Below are 22,592 nucleotides of genomic sequence, written 5' to 3' on the forward strand. Positions count from 1 at the left end.
TCCTCTTTCCAAGACTCATTTTTTCCCCAAAATAGGGACTGACAGCTTCCTGTCTTCTCTCTCTGGGCTGGTGGCTCTTCTGGCTAGTGGCTGTTCCTGATTATGGGTAGGTCTGATGACTGTGAGTCTGACCTCCAGGAGGCCTCTGGACACTTCTGCATTATATTTGATAATGAAGCCTCCTGTCTTATCCAATCATGACAAAAAAAGCAAGTCAGACCAGAGAAAACTGTCTCAGCACAAAATGGCAGCCTCAGTGCAGCAAGTCAGAGCCATTAGCTATTGACTACTATAGAAATACTGAAACTGCATCAGGGATTTCTTTCTTTAATTGCTATTTAGGGATTTAAATGAGGTTTTTTAAAAGAGAGAAAGACAGAATGTTTAGTCTACAATCACTCTTTGCTGCCAATACAGGCTATCATATAAATTACTTAGACACTTTTAAAAATACATTATTTACTCAATAACCCATAATGGGTCCAGAGCTCCTTTTACACGCTATTATAGAAGTACATAATTGCTGAATTTTCAAATGGATATTTCTTCTAGGCAATAGTCTGTAATGGCTCCTTCAAAGCTCTTAGGCTTTTATCATATGAAGGCCTAAGTAGAAAATGTTTAGTTCACTGATCATTGACCTAATAGAGAGCAACAGCTTCTCTGGAACAACTATTGTCTGTTGGGACAGATGATAGATGAATGACATTTTAAAAAATTCTTGGAAGTATATGCTAGGGAAAAATTACTGTTCTGTAAAGCAAATACTGCCTGATGAGCTCCTCAGAATTATTTTGTTTGGCTCTGCTTGGTTTAATTTTTTATTTTCTGTGTGAGCCCAAGAGCAAAAGAAAACAGTTGGTTTTATGTATGAAATGCAAGCTCAGTCTAGGACCTATTCAGATCAATGAGAGACATTTTGATGTTCTCAGAGATGATTCAGCTCAATTAAAAGTTGTCTCAAATGAAAATGCAATGTAAGAAGATGAAATCTGAAATGAGAGAAGTAAGGGATGCTGCAATGGGGCAAATCACATTTCTTAAAGTCATGCTGAACTCAGTAAAACACACAGGACTATCCTAAGCTTAAGCTAGAAAGCAAATAGGCAACTTGACACGTTTTCAGCACTATTGCTACAAATCTCACAATCACTGAGCTACTGTTCTTTTCTTACATTTGCCTTTGAAGTCTGGTGCTTCTGTTTCAGACACAAAGAAAGATTCAAGTTCCTAAAAGTTTGGCGTAAGGGAACACATTTTCTCTTCCTACACACTTTGGGCAGTAAAACCCTTGGTATTACTGCCAAATAAATGTCAACTGGATCTAAGTGCAGGACCAGAGAGGATGAATGTGAGCTGGGGACAGTCAGGCAGAGACCCTCAGAGATGCTGAAGGACACTTCCAGCTGTGAGCCTGATGGGCCAGGGGAGAGGTCCTTGCTGGGTGACACAGCTCCCTCAAGGGCTTGGGGAATGGGATGTGCAAGTCACCAAAAGAGGATAATGAATAACCTGCTCAGGAGCTGGAGGTGATCTTAACACTGTGTGCCATCAAACCAGACCAACTATCCCCAGCACAGCACTGTTTGTACATGACCTGACATCAGAAGCTCTCCCATGCTTTTTATCGTTGGATTTCTCCAGGCTGCTAAGGCTGCCTGGGACTCCTGGTATTCTGGCATGATTAACACAGAAAAATACAGTCCCTGGCAATTCAAATAGTTCCTTCTGTTTGATGCATCTGATCGAAGAGAAGCTGAAATCACAGACCAATATGCAGCCAGGCTGCACCAGTTAGCCTCATCATGCAAATGAGGCACACTTGCAGGTGAACTTATTAGAGATCAAATAGTTTTAGGCACTGCAGATAATGAAGGCAGAGCGCTTATGTTGCAACAGTCAGAGCTGGAATTTAATCATGTTGTTGATACCTACTGCAGCAGCGAATAAACACAGAAACAGCCACAAAAATAAAACTCTTAGAATGAAAGGAAGGTATAAACCAGACAAATAATAAGAATAAAAAACACCCAAACCAAGGAGCACAGCGGTTTTAGAGGAGGAAAAATCTTGCTTGTTAGATCTGGAAAGACTTTGAGCCCTGCTTTTTTCAGCTAAGCAGTTGGATAAGTGGGGGTTGCAAGGAGAAGCTGATGGGGTGGTACTGTCTGTTCCAAGAGAGAAATGGCTCCTACCTTTGGAGATGGCCTTGCAAGGAGAGAGGGGAATGCCAAGCAGCAGAGTGCTTGAAATCCATGAGAGGGTGAGACATAGCCCACACTGGGAAGTAGCATCTACTAGGAAAGAATGAAGAATGAAACAGAGAAACAGCTTCCTGGGATAGAATTTATAACAGAGGTTACACCACTGACAGGCTGGATTAGCAATTTGGTAGACATCAAGAATAAATACATTCTGCAGAGGCATTAGCCTCTTCTGTCTCAATAAACCCTCACATGTACTTACCATCCCTTATGCAAACATCTGGAGAGACCCTGAGAAGGCCCACTAAGGTTTGCTCATTTTAAGAAGCAAAGATGAGACCCAGTAGGTGAGTCCTGCAAAAGGGAAACATTTGATTTCCTTTTGGCAGACTGAAATGGATAAAAGTACAGCTTGGCATTTCTTCTAATACCATTTGGTAGTAGAAGAGCTCCAAAGATGTCAACAGGAAGCCCTAGAGGTTAGCAGGAATGATGTAACCATATGTGACATAATGCTTGTTGTAGAGATTTCCTGGAATTGATTAGTGCCAATCATGATAGCAGCAGCCAGCGAGAGTGTGAGGACTGGGTGAAGGCCCAGGCAGCATTCAGGCATTGGATATTTTTCATTCTCTTTTAACATGATGTCTGGTCTCTCTTGTTTCAGATGCATAATAGAATAACTATGTGGTATTCCCATGCAGCTTTGTCTGGGAAGACTTGGAAGCAGCACACTTACCAGCAGTGTGCAGCTACTCCCACGCAAAGGGCCACAGAGAGAGAACTGCAGAGGTGAAAGGACAATGAATACTCTGAGCTCCTCTTTCCTCTAGAAAGCCCTCCCTTCCATTCCTCTCTTCTTCCCAGAAATATAAGGTGCAGTCAGGTCATCCTCATCAGGATATTGTTTTATGCCTAGTCTATATAGAAATGCTATGAAGTGCCATCTATATTTAACAGGAAGCCTCTGATCTGTGTGAGTGGGTGGAAACCAATAGTGAGTGACATGGATGCCGACAATGGCACACAAACTCCACAACACTCTTAAAACTTTTAATTGCATTTTAAAGTAATGTAACAAGGCAATGTTTAATGAGTACTTTGTTAAAGAAATTCTGACTTTATAAGCTAATTAAAGAGAAGGGAGGGTTACTGCACTAGGGCAAGAAATCCAGGCTGCTGAATGTCTATACTGTAGCAACATGTAATTCAAATTCAATTGGCAGCTTTGCAAATCTCCAGCCAGCCAGAATGAATGATTACCTTTTTTTTTTCTGATGGGCAAATAAATTATTATTATCATCATGATTATGTTAATAAAAAAAAGTAAAGGATAGGCAAGTACTTTTTTTGCCAGGGCTGGTAAATTTTCATGACACTTTTTGCAAAGCTGTCATATGGCTGGCTTAGATGAAACTGGAAGGCTTTATGTGGGTAACATTTAACTTTAAACATTCTTCATGGAAACTTACATGGCACATAATTTACATATTCAATACCAGTGACAATTTACTTCTCCCATCTGAGCAGGGCTTTCAACTATGCCACTTGAACTAAATTAATAAACAGTAATTAGAGAATGTTGTGCGAGCGAGCTGTTGATGTTGAGAAGATTCTAATCAACACCTTCTTTTAAGGGCCAATTAAAGCTGAATGTATGCAATATAAACATCTTCTTGTATTTAGACATGAACTGGTGAACAAGGTAAAAAATAAAAATCAGAACAATTACAGCAGGTTAGAGATGATCCAATGGAAAGATGAAGTTTCATTAATAGTGAAAGCAGCAGTAATTTCTGAAAACCAGTGGCCACCTTCCATGGAGAAGCACTGACAACTTGTGCAAGTTAATTCTGACCAGGACAAAGCTCAATGCTTTCACTGTGAGGCATTTCTCTGAAAGCAGCTTCGTAGCTGCTTCCAATTTCCACTGCACTACTCCCCTGTCTGTATGACAGCCCTGCATCTAAAGTGAGTCCAGAGCTGCAGCAGAAAAAAGCTTCCCTGGGGGAGGCAGTAAAGGTGAATGTGGCCACCCCATTACTGCTAACTCATACCAGAGAGAGGCTCCCTGCAAAGTGATCTGGGGAAGAATTTGCACAGCACAGCCCCTAGCAACATTGCTGGTGGGAATACAAACACAAGGATGAGCCTGAGTGAAAGGTGAAGCTGCCCCACATTGTTCCAGCTCTATTACTGGGGAATAGGAACAGTGAGCTAATGCATTTGTACCTGTTACCTGTGAGTAGTCCCTCACCCCACCACAAAAGTAAGGTTTACTCCTGAAAGGTGAACTTCAGACAACCCTTGTTTCCAAAATTCCAGAAAGACAGAGGGAAGGCCATCTTTGACTTAAACAGAGAGGATCCTTAGTGTACCAAAGGGAGCCTGCAAAAGCAACCGAGACTTGTGTATCACCACTGTGAAAAAAAAAGGCATAACTTCATCCAAACCACAGCTCACTGCTTCCTAAAGCACATCTTTTAAAAAAATAATCTAAGCTGGTGCAATGAAGCACATGCAAAATTTGTCCTCCAAGTTAGAAGATACAACAGGCTAATAAAGGTAAGGGAAACATCTGTTCCAATACTGCACCAGTATCATTTGGAGAAAATGACTGCATCACTTACAGCCATTTGGTATCCAGAAACACTACCACAGTAATAGAATGTTGTCACCTCAGGCTCTACTAAAAACTACAGGAATTTTAGTTGTTTAAGAATATAGGATTAGGCACATGATCAGTGTTTCTTCCCTTTGAAAATAAACATTTCCACTTACCATTTCTGTAGTGGTGTGAGATCATTATCTTATGACAGTATTTCGTTCCACTGGCATTATCTCCTAATTAACTATTTAAAAATATATGTAAGGGGGTGGAGGTGGTGAGTGGACTTGTAAACCTGACAGGTCTGATGTGTTCTTACAAGCTCTGCTAATCCCAAACATTGAAAATATATTAGTAAAACCAAATTAGCACTTTAAAGAACAACACAGCAAAAGCCTCATGTCTTGAACCCTCTAAGTTCAGCATGCATCAGAGGGGCTTTTACACCCAGAGCAAAGCCCTTGGGCAGGTGAGGGGAGCAGGAGCAGGGAGAAGGGAGGAGCAGCATGCCAAATGGGAAATCTGCCCTGGGAAGAGAGCACCACTGAAAGACTGATAACCTCTACAGTGTAGTCAGCCTTACATTACAGCAATATCATTACCTAAGGTGTTTGGTGTAGGACTTGGGGACTTCTGAAAAGCCAGGCACAGAGAAGTTTACCATGGATGAAAAGATACAGGTAATACCAAGAGAAAATATCTAACAAACTGTGTTCTATATCCTTTGCACTTTCTCCATATCCTGAGAGATTACTGCGTTTATAGGCACAAAATCATAAAAGCTTCCCCCAAGATACTTCATAATATATGAGCAGGTCTGGGGTCTCAGATGTGGAATAGTAAGAATTAGGAAGGTGGGTATTCTGGTAAGGTGGAGTCATTTCTTCTCCCAAGAGGTAAGCTAAATTCCTAACAACCTCTCTTTGCAAGAAAAGAAACCAGGACACATACATACATGACAGGTCATTTTGGGGGTACTCAGACACACAGAGGAAGCATCCCCTTGGCAACAGTATTCTTCTAGCCAGCAGAGACAAAAACTATGACTTGTTTCTCTTTCTGAGTTGTTTCTAAAACTCAGTTCAAAAATGTGTTGGTGATTTTCATGGTGTTCTGAAGGAGCAAAGTAGATGTTTGAAGAATATTGATAGTATGAGACAGGCTCTAAACAGGCATTTACTCCAATATCTGCAGATTGATTCAATATGCAGCATGCAATATTACCTTTTCTGATCAGATAGAACTCCTAGGCCTGAATCTGCTTGTAATAACCATGGTCCATCAGTAATTTCATGGCAAACAAGGAGGTGCAGAAGGAAAAACTCATGTAAGCAGGAAGGGAATGAGTCAACATTAATGTCCAAAAAGTAGATTTTTTTTTTTTCCCTTGAAAGTTTTCTCTTGCCTAGCATCACTTCACAGAATGAATTGGGTTGAAACAGACCTTAAACATCATCTAGTTCCAAGCCCCCTGCAAGGGGCAGGGACACCTTCCATAAGAGCTGGTTGCTCAACAACCTCCTCAACCTGGCCAGTTTCAGTCCTTTCTTTGCACCTCTTCAAGTCCATTTGCTGAATAAATTAAATTAAATTCCTCACTTTCTGTTAATACTTTTTAAATGCAAGCCAAGCCTCTTGGCTTTTCATACCTGGACATCTACATTTTTAAAAATGCTGTTGGATAATTCCCCTCTCTTTCATAGGCTGGTGCTTTGACCTATATGCACTCTGTGCACTCCCTAAGGCTCATGCATAACTGCAATGGACGATTAGTCCAGCTAAGTCTCCAGCAATTTCAATGGCTTATGCAAGACTAGATGGGGCACAATATGTAATTTCAGCTTTTTTTTTTTTATAAGGCTCTTCAATCTATCCATGAACTAAATCATTTTATCAGTTTCATTCTCTCTCTCTTTTTTTTTTTTTTAAATTTGTCCCATTAAACTACAGAACTGGAACATATTCATGAATAGTTTCTTTCTGCTTTAACTCAAGGAGTTCCTGACATAACAAAAACTGGTAATTAACTGGCTTGAAGACTTTTACAATAGGCTCTTTAAATAAGTCCTAGTATGCAGCACTTGGAGCACTGACTCCACATTGCTGTTACCACTGCAATGCACCCTGTGTTAAACAAGGTTTGCTACTCCACCTCAGCAACAATTCTTGGCTGTTTTCATCACTGCTCTCCTGCTTGGAAACACCAAAGTCCTCCCACATTTCTTTGCATGGAAAAGGCAAATGATGCCTTGCTCTCCATCTGCTTGGCTCTGGGACACTTCCTAAACACTGCATTATCAGAGCACTTGCCACCAGCACAAGGACCAAGTGGCAGGTCTCCAGAGGCTGTGCCCAGCCTCCCCTCCTCGCTGGTGTCACAGCTGCTCTGTGATGTTGGCACAGATGCATTTTGGCACACTTTGGCAGTCCCTGTGACCTGCTCCTGCCTCACACCCTGCTTAGAGCAGGAAGGGCTCCTCCAGGCTTCAGTTTTTCAGGTGTCACTCAGCAGTGTGTGATTTGTAGCTGCTGTTGCATGTTGGCTCTAAGCATAGTCAGTTTTGCCTACTCATGCTTATCTCCCCTGGTTACAGTACATTCTGTTTCTGATGAAAATATTACTCTAAGGAGTATTTGGCTCCACTATACATTTATGCTCCCTGCTAACTAGCCCAAGCCTTTTTGTAGCAGTTCCTAATATTTTGCATCATTTCTACAGCCAGCAATATAGTCTGTAAATAGCATGAAAGAAAACTTTAATATATATCTTCCCTCAGTGCTCCAGACAGATTGGTTCACTGTGGAACAATTACACATGTTAGCCTATATTTCTTGTAAAATCAAATCATGTAAGGACATCTCAGCCAGAACAAGCCATAAAGCTAGATGAGGAAAGGAAAAAAAAAATCTCCAAATATGTACAGCTTAAGTTACAAAACTATAAGAAAATAAAGCAAAATTGAAAAGGGCAAAGGAGACAAAATGTAAACACAAATTTTTTATACACTGTGTAATACAGAGTGAATGTAATTTTGACATTCTGGTATCATGGACTGCCAATAAAGTTCAGAAAAGAAAGATATGTCCAGAATTATGGCAATGCTGCTCTCTCATATCAAAGCTGGTTACAAGATCTATGTTTGTGGTTGCTCAATCTAACTGCCTGCTTGGAAACTAAGCAAGGAGAAATAATATCCTGAATAATTGTATTTAAAGAGTCCAGAAAGATCATGAATCTTCAGAACCACCTTTGGAAATGAAGCCCTTTTAGTGGGAGCCCACAGCCACACCCCTCAGTGCAATCAGCGCCTCGTGGCAGCTGAGAGTCCCCCAAACCTGCTGCACTCAGGCCTTCTGTAGGATGTTAAGGAAGCAATTGTAACATATCACTAAGTTGATTTCATGCCTTTGAAAAATCTCCTCCTTAACACAAATATTCTATCACTGTCGGCTGAATACACTTAACTTTTGAATTAATATTATTTTTCAGAGGTCAGACACGTGACAGTAACAAAAGTCTTTTGCCAAGCCATGTATTTCAGGTCTGCATCTGAATTTCCCCAGAGCCTGGTCCTGTTTAAATACGAGTAACAGCCTCTGGCTCATGGCTAATGCAAAACTTCTGTTCTCTGGACTCCTTCAAGGCTCTGCCCATGGCTGCCTTCCCCACACAGGTGTGGGGAGACACTTCCACTCAGTGCCCTCTCTCACTGCTTGACAGGTCAGGCAGACCCAGCAGCCAGGATGTAGGAATGATGGCAATCATTTCCCTCCCTTTTTGTCCCCAGCCCAAAGACTGCCAGGTGTTTCAGGGGAGTAGTAGATGGTACCAAACCAGCACTCTGTACAGTAACTTTTGGTGGTCACACAGATCTAGTATTTTAGGAAGCACAGTTTCTGGAGATACATGCAGCTAAAGATGCTTGGGCTCTGCTTTTTGCTAGACACAAGTAATATGTCTGCCCCACCACTCCAGTCCCTGTGACTCCAGCAGCCACTGGTCAGTCTGAGTGAGCTTTGGGACAGGTCTGGTCTGTGGGTGGTTCCACAGCTCAGCTCCCTTTATAATGGAAGTCAGAGATTTCTGCAGTACAGTTTCACAGCAAGCCTGCTGTCACCAAATTAACTATTAACAATATCAACTAATATTGCATAAACATTGGCATTAGCTTTCCCAAGCAATAATGCTATAAATCCTCCTCCTCTGCTGTGAAGAGCTGAGAGGATTTGAGGGACACAGTCTCCCTCTCCAGACCTACCTCCAACTGCACACAGCAATTTCTGTGATTCTTTTTCTGTCTCTTAGCACAGGTGGGGTCCAGATCTTCTGTCAGTTGTATTTTATTTTCCAGCCTGCTTAGTAATTCAGATAGTGTTTTGGTTCACTTGGCTGGCACGGAGTATTTTCACCACACCCTTGTCTCTTCAGACAAGCAACATCTTTTCTAACCACTGGCAGAGCCAAACCTAGTGAGTAAGAAGGAACAGTAGTTAAGGCATAATAAATAAAGCCACCCTGAAGAAATACCTACACAAAGCAAGATGAATGGGCATCAACTACCTGAACAGTGTTGCTTCTAAACAAGGGAGGAATAAATCAGACATGTCAGGAGCACTAGGATACCTGACAAACAGGGAACGACGTTTCTTGAATTTGTAGTTTTATCTCTGCTTATTTGGATCAAACACTTGTAATAGTTGTGGATTAATTTCCTTCCCATAGTCAAAACAATAAAAGCCAGGCACCATTTTATTAATTTCCAAACCAGCGTCAGATAAGCAGAATTGCATTTAAAAAAGTAAACACCCTGCCATAGAATTGGAGGATATGTAAGCATTTGGAGTTTTTTTTCCTGTGTCTATAAATGGGGGAGGGTTTTAACATTATGAATAGATTTCATTTTGTAAGTTGTGCTACAAAGCACTGATAAGGCCACGGGAAAGCAGCAGAGATTGAGGCAGAGCAGGAAGAAATACCACCCATATTAGGAGACAGCCACTTACTTAGTGGCTCCAATTTGAATAAAGATGCCATTGTTCAGCCAGAAGAATGCACATATTCACAGGCCCTGCACAGAATAGCTCAGTGTATCTAGAACTCCAGAAGTGTCCAAATTACAGCCGCAGGGCCAAAACTGCCCTTGAGTCTTTCTGAAGAATGACCCTCTGCTTAATTAATCAGTGCTTTAACTGTGAGTGATCCCAGGACACACTTTTCTCAGGCCTTTTTCTTAGCCCTGCTTGTTCAGAACAAACCTTTAAATGTTCTCTGAGTGATTTTTGACCATTTTTTCCCCTTTCAAGATTATTATTTCCTGTTTTACTGTGAAAGCTCATTAGAAACGAAGACCAGAATCTAGATGATCTCAGTCCAGTTTACTTGGATAGGAAATGACTGACTCGGGATGGAGAGACACTGGCTCCCTTTCAAGGCCTCCCACAAAAGATTAAGTCCACAGACTCCCAGAATATTGCAACTGCAATTTTCTTTCCATATATTAAGTGCACAGACTCCCAGAATATTGCTACTGCAATTTTCTTACCATATTACACATAAGAATTATAGCAGGGCTGATGAGCTTGTAAATGCCATTCTGTCAATTGTATTTGATCCCATTGCCATAATTCCAGCTGTTGTGCATGGGATCTACCAAGATCTCTTTCCCATTTACTTTACATGAGACAAGTTTGAATTTTCAGCACTGAGTACACCTTGCTGTCACAGGGCAGGTTGTCTGGATTCTCATAAAGCTTTTTTTCTTTCTTATCTGGAATAAAAAAGAAATTTGATAGCCTTGAGAAATGCATGAAGGCAATGAAAATCATCATGCAAAATTTCTCTCCAAATGGGACATCACCTTGTCCATCTAGCTTTGATGATAAAATTCCTCCAATTCTAACTGAAGTTCAGCAAGGAAAGACAAAGGTTTTGCTTAAAATGAAAACAGAAGCATCTTTTTTTTTTTTTAACAGTGATCTTTACTGTGAAAACCAAACTAATTTTGACCATATTTATAAACTTGCAATAAAATATACAAACTAAAAAATGTTAAGACTTAAAAAAACTGAGTGTTTTGCAAAGCTATAGTGATAATATAATCTGCAGCTGGGGAAGCTGGAGCCATACTGTTAGATAGGCCCTATCTTATGATATCCAATATTAAGCTGAGTAAAATGATATGACCGGATGGCCTAACTAAATTTAGTAGTCTGGTGAATTGCCACTCTACTAAATTTAGTCAGCTCATAATGGGCATTGAATATCTACAGCCCAAATGATAAAATCTGTCTTGCTTTTTTAGGCTCCCAGCAAATGCACAATATACCATGTTGCACTGTTAAGAAATAAGAAGATCTGCAAGGGAAAGCATGAGAAGGGGGACCCAGGACCTTTAGGAAGACAGAAGGAATGAGGATGTGTCAATCCACATCCTCGTGCTCAACATCACCCACAGCAGAGCAGGGCCATGGGTGCTCCCCAGATATGTGACCTGAAGGAGAGGAGGATGAGGAGCAGCTGGAAGGGGAGGAGGAGAAAAAGTCTCCAGGCACCCTAATCCTCCCCACTACAAAAGTGCCACTCCAAATGTAGCTTCGTGTGGGTGCCATGGGAAGAAGACTGGTTACAAGTGGCAATTGGACTTTCTGAGACTTGCTGCTCTTACAGAACATATGCTGGCTCTGGTTTCATACCATTCCTGTTACACTTTCCATTTTGAGCTCTGTAATCCTGATAATAGACAGGGAAGTATATTTCTGCATAGATTTCCATGCATCTGTGAGCCAGCTTTACAGCTATGAAAACTGCTAAGTCACTTTTCTCAAAACCATATTTGAGGTGTTACTTACACATTTCCTGCTGTTTAGGGGGATTTCTTCTCATTCCATGTGTGTTGTGACCTCTCTACTGGTGTGAAACCATGTAGGACACATTTTTTTTATTAAATGTGAAATATAACAAGGCTAGAAGCTTAAAAAAATTCTACTATTCACAAGCAGAAAATAGTAATTGGACATGAAAAGGAATCACCATAACATTATTCTTAAAAAGAGTTGCATTCTTCTGTGGTCATATGAAAATCTATTGGATGCCACATGCAACTCAGTGATGCCTTTTAATAACAGACAAGAAATAGTGCCCTTCTTCTCACTTCAGTTCCCAGTGCAGCAACAGAGACACAGACATGATATTCAGGAGGTTCTGCAGACCTAGCTTTATATTGAAGGTTGAATATCATAAACTGTAAGTGAGCTTTGATCCCCTCCCTAGAACAGGCAAATTTAACCTGTCTGAAGTTCTGTAAGCATCATTCTCTGCAAGGAGCAATTTATTGATCATAGCTGGGTGTACATGTTCAACAGTCAGAGACAGGCTTTAAAGAATATCTCAAAATAATCAGTATAGAAACTCCTTTTTCCTTAATCATTTCCACTAAAAGGGAACAAATAGCACCTTGGAAAAATGCTTTGTCCTTATGGCAGGGGAGGATGGCAAGCTTCTAAAGTAATAGCTGAGAATTAGGTATTGTCTCTATGTTCTACATCTATATAGGCACAGAGATTTAGAAACAAGAAAGGGGAGGGGCAGGGTCTCAAAATTCAGAGCCTTTTGTTCATTTGTGACATTCCAGTTTTCAGACAGAATTTGCCCTCTTTCAAGATTTTAAAGTCTGAGTTCCCAGTAAATGGTTGTGGCAAATGAGATCACTGTCTCTGAATTCCCTCCTCAGAGCTTTTGGAAAGGTTTGCCATTTGACCCCAGCTGCATTTGGAGGCTATGCAGGGCTCAAACTCACAGGACTATCACAGGTATCATGAAGTGCAGCCCTACCAATGCTCCCATTGAGGTGCCAGCCCACCCCTGCCTCACAGGGGCTGTCACAGAGGAAACCTATCAGCCTCCTGGGAATCCAGCCACAGTATCTAAATACATCAGGAACCAGGGTGTCCTAGTTCTGCTGCTCACACAGTAACTTGTTTTTCTTTTATAATTATGTCTTAATCATTCTTTATGCTGAAATTATCATAACATATTTACAACCAGGCTCTATTTTAATTTTTGTCTTCAGATCACTTTCTGTGTGGCCTCATACTGCCATTCTCAGCCCAAATGACACCCTTCCTATCAAAGCCAAATTGGATTTATTTTCTCAAACACAAGTTTGCAAGGGATTTCTGTCAAATGATTTACTCAAGTTCAGATGTTGCAAATAGATCTGCTGGTGTAAAGAGGCAGAGCAGCAATTCTGGATCTGACCCAGCAGGTATTGGGTTTTTCACTGGTGTATTTTGAAACTCTATAACGATACCTCATTTGTGTAGCATGGCTTCATAACCCAAAAATTGTGATGCTTGGCTTCACAACCCAACAGACATGTTGCTTGCCTGCTCACTCCTGTTGTGCTTTTTGCTTTGAGTACAGATGAGTACTTACTGGCAGATAATCACTGGCATCCTTTTTCCAAACATCATTAGCTTTTTTTTGAGGTTGCTGTTGCTTTTCTTTTTCCTGATATGACTTTTTCCTCATATTTGCCATGGGTAAATATTTGGAAAAATCCATTAGCTTCTCACTGTTCTTTAGATGAGCTTCATCTAGACTTGCTCATTTACACGTATTCTTGTTTTACAAGTTCTTTCCCCCTAACTTTTTAATCAAATCCCTGTTTTCACAAGGCTTCCACTTCTTCCTAATTGTCAGTCCTTATTTTTGTTCAGGACTGATTTTTTTCCTTTTAAAAAAAAGCAGCTCTGATGCTCATCCATTTTAAAATCATAATTAACTTAATCTCCTTCCTCATTTGCTAATGGGTCTATTTTCTCTCCAGTATTTCCTTTTTCCCTGGTAGACTCATAAAGTCTCTCTTGTTTCTCTTATCCCCTTTGGCTAACTTTAACTCATTCTGCCTTAAGCTGGGGAAAGGGAGACCTCCACAACACAGTGCTCAGAAGTTCCACACCATTTTATACTTTGAAAGTCTTTTGCAGACGTCAACTCATTAACTCTCATAACATGCCAGAGAGGCAGAGAAGTATTTATAGCTTTATTTTGATAAGGAAAGGGAAGGGGAGGTCTTGCATAATTGATGCTGACTGCAGAGGGGCTGCTCCAAGGGCCAAAACTCCTGTCCATGTGTCCAGGCAAATAGACAATGAAGCAGGTGGTGGGCACAGCACCACTAACAGCAAAGCTGGAAAGCTGAGCTCAGGGGAGGAATTGGAAACCTTGCTTTCAGCTGCCTTTATTGCAGTTTATTTTTCAGGTGAAGATTCCACAGAGGTTACCCACCTAAGCTTCTGTTCAGTTCTGCTGGTCAGGTGTTCCTCCACAAGATTAGTACATTTGGCCAAAAAACACCAAGAGTGAAAGCAGTATGCCTAGAGGATATTTTTTAGAAGTTGTCACTTTATACAAGCGACTGACAAACATCTTTACTCTTTGATAGCCATTACTCTTAGAAAAACAATTTCAAAACCATATGCTCAAGGCTTGAATTAAGATTTAACTAGCCCATTTCACATGGGGGCATATCATGGGCTAGGATTATTTTTGCATGCAAATATGCCAGCCTGGGCTTTCTGTAATTTCCTTTAGTTTCATTATACCCACACAGCACTGTGAGTACAGGATTTTCACAGTGTTTCTTAGCATGTAGCCCATGGATCTCTGGTGGGCTACAAGAAATGAGAAAGTGGTGTATGAAACAACTGCACGATTTCCAAGGAAGACCAAGAGCCTAAGCCATGCAGGCATGTCCCACAGAGAGCAAACAAAGCAAAGAGGGTGGAATCAAATTTAAAAATGAACAATCAAACCTATCTGAATTTTTTGTTGATTTGCAAATGAAAAGCATTGTGGTTAGGCACACAATGCAGCCTGGGGATCTTTGTGTCATGATCTTAAACAGTGGTTAAACACTGCTTTGTATGTCTGGAAATCCAAAAAGTTAAATGATTTTCATGAGACTTTTCTTCTAAGCTGATGTCAGCAACATGTTCATCACCCTTGCTTGAATGGTGGCACATCACAACACTGCTCCCTGGAGCTTCTTCAGTCCTGCCCCAGTTGCTGACCAGGGATCCTGGCTGAGCTCTCTGAGGAGTCCTCTCCCTTCCCATTCTGTCCTCATTGCCCACCATGCCTCTCTTTCACAGGCACAGCCCCTGCCCAGGGGCTTCCAGAGGGCAAAGCTGGTGCCATGCTGCAATTTGTGGGGCTGTCAGCCAGATGAGGGACAGACCTGTGATCTTCCTCTCTCCTGGGGCACTTCCCAGGGTGGAAAGTGAGATGTGATGATCTAGTTCCTTCACCCCTAGTGCCTTTTCAAAAAAATGGTCCAATTTAGGTCCTGGATCTCCATTTGTATTTGTGTGGCTGTATGTAGGGGAATGCATGGGAAACATCCAAGCCATAAAAGCGACTTGCAGGAGAGGCTCAGCACACACTGACAAATTGTGCTGGCCAACTACCCAGTTCCAATGTTTATGGAGGTTTCTTTCTGAGGGCTGAAAGTTTGCATCTGTGCCTCTAGTTCAAGTCCTCTCACAAATTTGAACAAAGAGCTTGTAAAGTTCAGCATCTTCCAAATTGCCCCATATAAGTCACTACTGAAACCACATCCAAATGGCTCCCCCCCCCCGCCATACCTTCCACAGAAATGACCTAAACTTTGTCAGGTTCACATGTCCCTAGAGATGATCTCATTTCACTGCTTCAAAAGAGCTTTGGTCTGCACAGCCTGTAGCAGCAAATTTACACTTCAAAAAGCAGACAGCTTTTTCCACATCTTATTCACTTAATGGGTGAGAATGTAAAATTAGTTCCGTTGCTGATGAGGACCTTGAGCCAAATGAAAAGTGTTCATTTGTCAGCACAGACTTACAGCCTAAAACATGATTATATAGCTAATCCAATAATGGGTTTTGATGCTGAGCATTTATTTATATACAGAATGTCTTGTTATCTGTTGATAATCAGGCTCTGCAATTTACTCTCTTTTGTGTCATTAGCCATAGCAACATCTTCCAGACATATTACATTTGTGTGTCAACATACAAACACACACAAAATCTTCCTGACCAAAATGCTCTTTGCCTATTTTCCTTGAAAGAGCACTGGAATTTGAGCTTTTTGTAGTTTAAAATATTAGTAGGAAATTAATCATTTTTGACTGAGAACCTCTTTGCATCTTATAAGTCTTAATAGGTTAAAATTTGAAACATAAGTTTTGTTTCCTTTCCTTATCATCATATGAACAGATTTATTCTTTTTTTATCCTGATGTGAATGTCAGTACCTAATAATCTCAGGTATAAATTTGTATAACTTAAATGGTCCCTTTCCTGAAGTATTCCATGTCCTAACATTAGAGGCTGTATTAGAGTTTTCTAACTATACAAACAACATTATTTGATGGCTGAACAGATCCACCTTTTATAGAAAAATAAGTAAAACATGTTAAGGTCAATATCAGGCATTGATCCTACATCAGGTACATTAAAATCAATCAGACAACCAGAAAGTTGTTTGTGTATCCTTTTTCAACTTTCTGACTAATTGCTGTTGCTACTCCTGTGGTTGTGTGCATGACTGTAACTATCTAACACTGCAGTACTGAGACAATTCACTACTCATTTAAATACAGAATACATAAAATTCAAATATTTAAAATAGGAAGACATTTTAATAGCTATGCTATAGTAACATTCACCAGATATTAAAAAAAAAAAAAAAAAAAAAAGTCTGTGGGAAAGTAAAATCAGTCCAGTATTAAACTGGGAGTTAATTGAAAATGTGGGGCACACCTGCAAACTCTGTGAACAATCCTACAACACCACACAAAGCAATTTCTGTGCTAAAGGATAGCTCTGCCTGCAGAAACACCCAGGAACTCCTCTGGAGGTTGTATGAAGTCTTTTCTAAATTTGGCAGTCAGGAACAATTTAAAAGTAGCCATTAAGTAAAATTTACCTCAAAGGACACTGCAAATCAAGGGTGCAGGTGAGACAATGTATGAGCCAAACTCGAGCTGTGCCACTGCCTCCCCTGCAAGCAGGATCAGGCCTCCCTGTGTGCTTTTGTTTAGCTGAAATTTAGTCTACAATAAATACTTATATATTGCTGCAACATGATGTTTTATTGGGCTGCACTAGTTTACTAAAAACAGCAGGCTGGTAATAGCAGTGCTTGTGGTTCTGCCTGTAACTCATTTGTGGATGGTAATGCACAGGGAGAGATATGATACAAGATAATAAGGCAAATTAAAAAAACTACTAAACTCAGTACTGGCAATATACAGTATATTAGGACCATGTTCAGACAGGCTGATTCTTTGGATATTTTTATTTTTTGTTTTACCTCAGCAAGGTAATTCATTAGATATTCGCTTGGGTAAAGAATAAATGAATATAGCATACATTATATCCTCACTTTAGCTGCAGAAACAAATCTTTCCTGTACCTGCCAATGTAATCTTCAGAGTTTTTGCTATATAAAACACCTCAAGAAAAATGCACCTTGGTAAGATTTACACTTTATTACTCTAATGATTCTACAAACACTGCCACAATGTGATGAAAGGCAAAGCAGTCCTGATCTGATTGAGAGCTAATAAAAATCAGTACTGAAAACTGAAAATAGCACCCTTATCATCTTTCTTTCATTTAGACCTGATTACTAGGGGATTATAATGCAATCACAGCTATGTGTGAGAGGTAGCTATGGGAACCAGTTTTAACTGTTTATCTAGCCAAAGATCTTAATTTAAGTTTGAACACTCTGATTCATTTATATGTAAGACACCAAGGAGACAAAATGCAGAAGAAACAGATGCTCACTTGTTCTTTCCATTTAACTTCATAAGCTACCAGCCAATTTGTCTTTCAGGGACAAAATTAATTTCTGATGACAATGTGAGCAAGTAATAAACTAGGAGTTCCTGTCCTGGGAAACTTGTTAAGGCCATGTAATGTTCTGGAGTTATTTAGAAAAAAACAATTTGCTCATAGACTTGCAGGGACATCTGTAACAGAGTTTTCTTTGTCCCTGTGCTGTTACTCATTTCTGGGGGCTTTATGACACCTTTTCCAGAGGCTGATTTGAAAAAGTTCAAAAGGAAATATATTGCCCATTATTTCTTTCCTTTGGGGTATTTTCTTTTTCTTAGACTGTTCCCTTTTTTCCCCTTCATATTCACAAATCATGCAAACCTCAACCCACTTGGTTTGCTACTTTCACACAGCCAGAAAAACCAACCAGCAGCCAGGAAACCTACAAAATTAATCACAAGTTATCTGAGGAAAAGAGTTTGTTGGAAATTTTGAGGTAAGTGCACACTGAAAATATGTGACAGAGCAGTATGACAAAGTCTGTGGCATATTTACATGGAAGGAGCTTTGCCATTAATGCTGTAAACTCTGTTATGTTACCATCATGAGCAGGGGAGAAAATATCAAAATGAGGCAGGGAGAGAGCAAAAGAGAGAGAGAGATCTCTTCATAAGAGCTTGCATTTTCAATATGGGCTGTGTGCACACAGCCCTGCATCACTTAACCAAAATGTTCTCCATCTTTCAGTATCTTTGCTGCCACTATTTCCCCATTTCAGTATTTATTTCGCATGTACAACTCTTTACTCTGGTAATACTTTTCTATCATTTGGCTCATTTACTGGGGTTTTATCCTCACCTGGCAGGCCCTCCACATCTCAGGTTTTCTCTTAGGTAAATTCCTACAGTGTAATGTCTGTCCATTAGCACATTTAAAATCACTTCTGCTGTGCTTAACACTCATTTTTAGCTTATGTGCTTCACATGAAATGTTCCTTTTCCAGCAGTTCTTTTGAAGAAAGTTTAAAGTAAGTTGCAAAATGTTTCTTTTTCATCTAAACAGGGAAATGAATTTGAGAAAGGAAGAGAAGAGCCTGAAGGTTTAGCTCTTTCAAAATTTAAACAGAATTCAAAACACTGTTGGAACACATCTGTCAGAGAAAGCATGAGAGCACCTGCATTTTAAGAATGAATCTCATCCCTAACTCCCTCTTTGATAATAGCTTGCATGAACAGCACCTTTAAACCACATCAATCCCAGATGCTTTCCATCCATCCAGTTATTACTTCCCTTGGCACTGAAGTGCAGCTACCTCTAGACTGAAGCTTCTCAGTGATGTGCAGCCTACTGTACAGCACCACAGCTCACAACAAGAAGTCATTAAACTTATTCAGCTGAAATTATAAAACAAGGGGAATTTTAAACAAGAAATTCAAACCCCAGCTTGGCCAGGATAATGCACAGAGCAGTATTAACTCTTGATTTAAAGGCCAGATGGTTTCAAACACAAATAATAAGAATGAACTTTGAATAGGAAAAAAACTAAGAATTTAATGAAAATTATAAACTACCATGGTTCTGTTTTAACCTAGCAGGATCTCAGCAGCCCCTGCCTGAGCACACAGGCCATGGCTTGCTCTGTACCTGCAGTGAACAGTACAGCACAGCTCAGCTGTTTCCCACTGCTCTGCTTTACCTTCAGTGAGTTTCCAGTGGTCCAGACAGAGCTTCTAGACACAGCCACCCAAGTGTGGTGTCTTGGCCATTAGCTCTGATAAGGGTGTCACTGGTAAGGAGCACTGCAAACTCTGAGCAGTGGGACCCAGAGACAATTTAATTTCATTGCTTGAACAGCTATTTCTTTTTATATAATCTTTGCCACACAGCTTTGAAGGATTTTATGCAAAGGCAGGATACATACTGAGGCCACACAGCTGAAAACAGAGCATTGACTCATGTTTCAAGAACACAGAGTAAGAAAAGTTCACACACTTTAGAAAGAAAAACCACAACACTTTGCAAATTAAATTAGTGCTTGGGAGAGATGAGATCAGTCAGTGCTCTGGCATCCTCTTTCACAGGGATCTGCAGCAGGGACATAAGAGCAGAGCAGTGTTCCTTTAGGGGGATGCTGATGAAATTTCCCACCAAGACACTCCACAGGTCTGAGACATATTGATTACCAAGGCAAATTTAATGAAAAAGAATGTAAGGATATAAAAGAAAGGCACTGTTGAGAAGGTTTGGGTGGGTGAAATTTGACTGGTTGTTTGTGGAGCTCTATGACAATTCTGAAAATTCATGCTGGCCTGCTGGGAAGCCAAAGAGTCAAAAAAACTGGGGACAAAAAACAATTGGTTTTCTGGGCTGCAGGTATAGGAAAGAGATGGCTGAGGTAGGCCTATAGTTTGCATAATATTAATCCTCCACAAGACAAAAAAGTTAGTTAGCATACAATTAAGGTAGAAAGTATCCTTAGGTTGAAAAAATTCCAAACTAATAATGTAGATTAGTCATAAAATGCAAACACTGGAAAAATTGAGCATTTTAGTCCACTTCACCAGTTACTCAGAATCCCTGGCAAACTGACCCAGTAAGAGCAGTTTAAGGTGGGAAGTGCATAAAGGAGAAGGGTGGAGAGTTGGGGCAATTTTGGGAAATCTGTTCCACAGAATAATATCTGCCACTTTATTTCCTGTGAAAATCTGAGACCTGACAATACTACAGTGCAAAATTTCTTAGCTATATATTTTAAAACCTTGCAGACCAGGAAGACATTAGTAGAACAATGAAAAACTTGGCGTCTAAATAACACTATAAAGTATTTCCAAAACCAAACAGATATTTTCCACTCTTCCACAAAACTCAATATAATGTAACTTATTACACATTTTAATGCAGAAAGTCTTACATAACCTGTCTCCATTTCAATAAAACTGTAAATTTGGGGGCTGTATATATGGCATGCAATTTTGATTAAGTAAAGGAGGGGGAATAGCACAGCTGGGCTGGAGTCACATGAGTTAGAGAAAAGAGAGATTCCACAGGCCTCTCTAAAAAGCTCTCATCACAAAGTGAACCTATAACATTGCCTTTATGGCCCTGAGTCCACAAGCCCAGAAGATGACAAGCTTGTTTAGGGTGGGAGATGTTGAAGCAGGATGCCTGCTTCAAGTTTAGTGTTTTACAGATTGTAACCACCATATCCCTGCAAAAACAGAAGCAACATGAGCTCCCTCAGCAGTACACCAGGGTCTAAATTGACAACAGAAAAAAGAAATCTTTCTTTTAGCTCTAAAAGTGCAAAAAGCATGATCTACATGTGAGCTGTGTCACTAATACCTCAGTCTTCAGTGAAATGATCCCAGACTGGTTCACCTGTGATCTTGGAGAGCCTCAGTTTTCAGAAGATCAACAAGTCAGCAGATGCTCACCCTTTCTGCAATTCCTCAGTAGAAACCAGATCTTTGTTTCGTGGTGCATAAAGGCTGTGAAACCCATGAAGTTCAGAAATCTCAAGGACTACAAAATAAACCCACTCCTGTGCAGTGCTAATACAGGAAATTCCAGTGTGAGGGAATGCAGCCTCTGTCCAACATACCACAACTAGCAGAAGAATGTGGCTTCCCAGGGAAAAAACTTCTAACTGGTTCCTAATAATTTGAGTTTGTGTTACAGTGACAAGTCCCCGGGTCCACTCAGCCATGGATGTGCCTCAGCTGGCCTTGCTGTGGGAGCAGCAGAGCCTGCTGCCTGTGCCATGTGTGCCTGTGGCACCAGGCCCATAGAGCACATCAAAAGGGTGATGTGATCTCCTGATGAGCTCAGGGGAGGCAGGCAGTACTGTGAAAGTCTCTCCCTTTGTGTGAAATTAGAACTACCCTGAGGCCACCACCTTGTGGAGTCAGTAAAAACCAACACCTATCACTAATTTAACTAAGTAGAAAACATAAATTGAAACATATCCTGTACCATGAGAAACAGTCTTCAGTGTCTTCTGCAGCTGGCAAGACTAGCAGTTAGCACACATGAACCTGTGTAATAGTAACCTGAGTACTGAGACCTACAACCCAAAGCATAGACAACATGCATGGCCTAGATAACTATTCTGGAAATGTTGGGGGGAAAAAACAGGAAAATATAAGAATTGGACCCTGAACTTGGCATAGTTCCAGCTTAGAGCCTGACTGTCTCATCTTTCCTCTGATAAACAGGTGACAAGAGAATGCAAAAGATGCAAACTGGGGTGTGAGAGTCTCTCTGAAGTGGTCAGGCTTGGTGGAACCATGCCCAGGGGTTGCAGGGCTGGTGGCAGAGCGAGCATCGGGGTGTAGCTCCCAGAGTCTGCCTTTTCCTTCCCTTCCAGTTCTACCTGCCTCCGTGGCACATGGCAGGGACAGCATGGATCCACCTGCTGCTTTGAATTCTTTACCTGCAACAGTTCCTTACAATGAGGTGCCAACTCAGCTGTAGTAAATCCAGTCTTCTAGGTTTATTCACATTATAAATGTTAGCCAGCTATCACAAAAGCAAAATCCCCTCCCTTTTTACACAAGGGCTCTCTCCATCACCTGAGTGGAAGCTAACAACCTGAGAGCAACTGTTACCAACACATGAAAGCTTGGTTGTTCCAGCTAGATGAAAGGCACCAGACCTGAGACAAATATTTTGTCAACCCTCATGGGGAATCTTGTAAAACCATCTCCCATCCTGTAACCGCTCTGTGGTTAAATAGCAGCTTCAGTTCTCTGGTGTTGCAATCCAGCACCTTTCACAGGCATTAAATTCCCTCTAAGTTAATTCTAAGGGGGGAAAAAATGCTTTCTGCTCAGAGATATTTCTATTGCCCAGTTATTTTATATGAATCTGATAACTAGTTTCCTGCTACAGAGGTTACATCTTGAATACTTAATGCCAATTCAGAATTTTTTTAGACAAAACAAAAATACATCT

The 22,592-nt window shown here is 40.6% G+C and overlaps 1 long non-coding RNA gene across 4 annotated transcripts in view; it reads right to left on the reverse strand.

Annotated features, from left to right (window-relative positions):
• LOC306805511 overlaps positions 1 to 21,209 on the reverse strand; it is a 49,960-nt gene extending 28,751 nt beyond the window's left edge. For 3 of the 4 annotated variants that reach the window (XR_013775233.1, XR_013775234.1, XR_013775235.1), the window contains exons 1-2: positions 21,018 to 21,209; positions 2,467 to 2,558 (exon numbers count right to left, since the gene is read on the reverse strand). This is a non-coding gene — a long non-coding RNA (uncharacterized lncRNA). Of the gene's footprint in view, positions 1 to 2,466; positions 2,559 to 9,071; positions 9,280 to 21,017 lie in introns of all 4 variants that reach the window. The other variant, XR_013775236.1, reaches the window with a different exon arrangement.
• Positions 21,210 to 22,592: the final 1,383 nt, after the last annotated feature.

This window comes from Erithacus rubecula (assembly GCF_903797595.1).
Source record: "Erithacus rubecula genome assembly, chromosome: 10".
Classification (NCBI taxonomy): Eukaryota; Metazoa; Chordata; class Aves; order Passeriformes; family Muscicapidae; genus Erithacus; species Erithacus rubecula.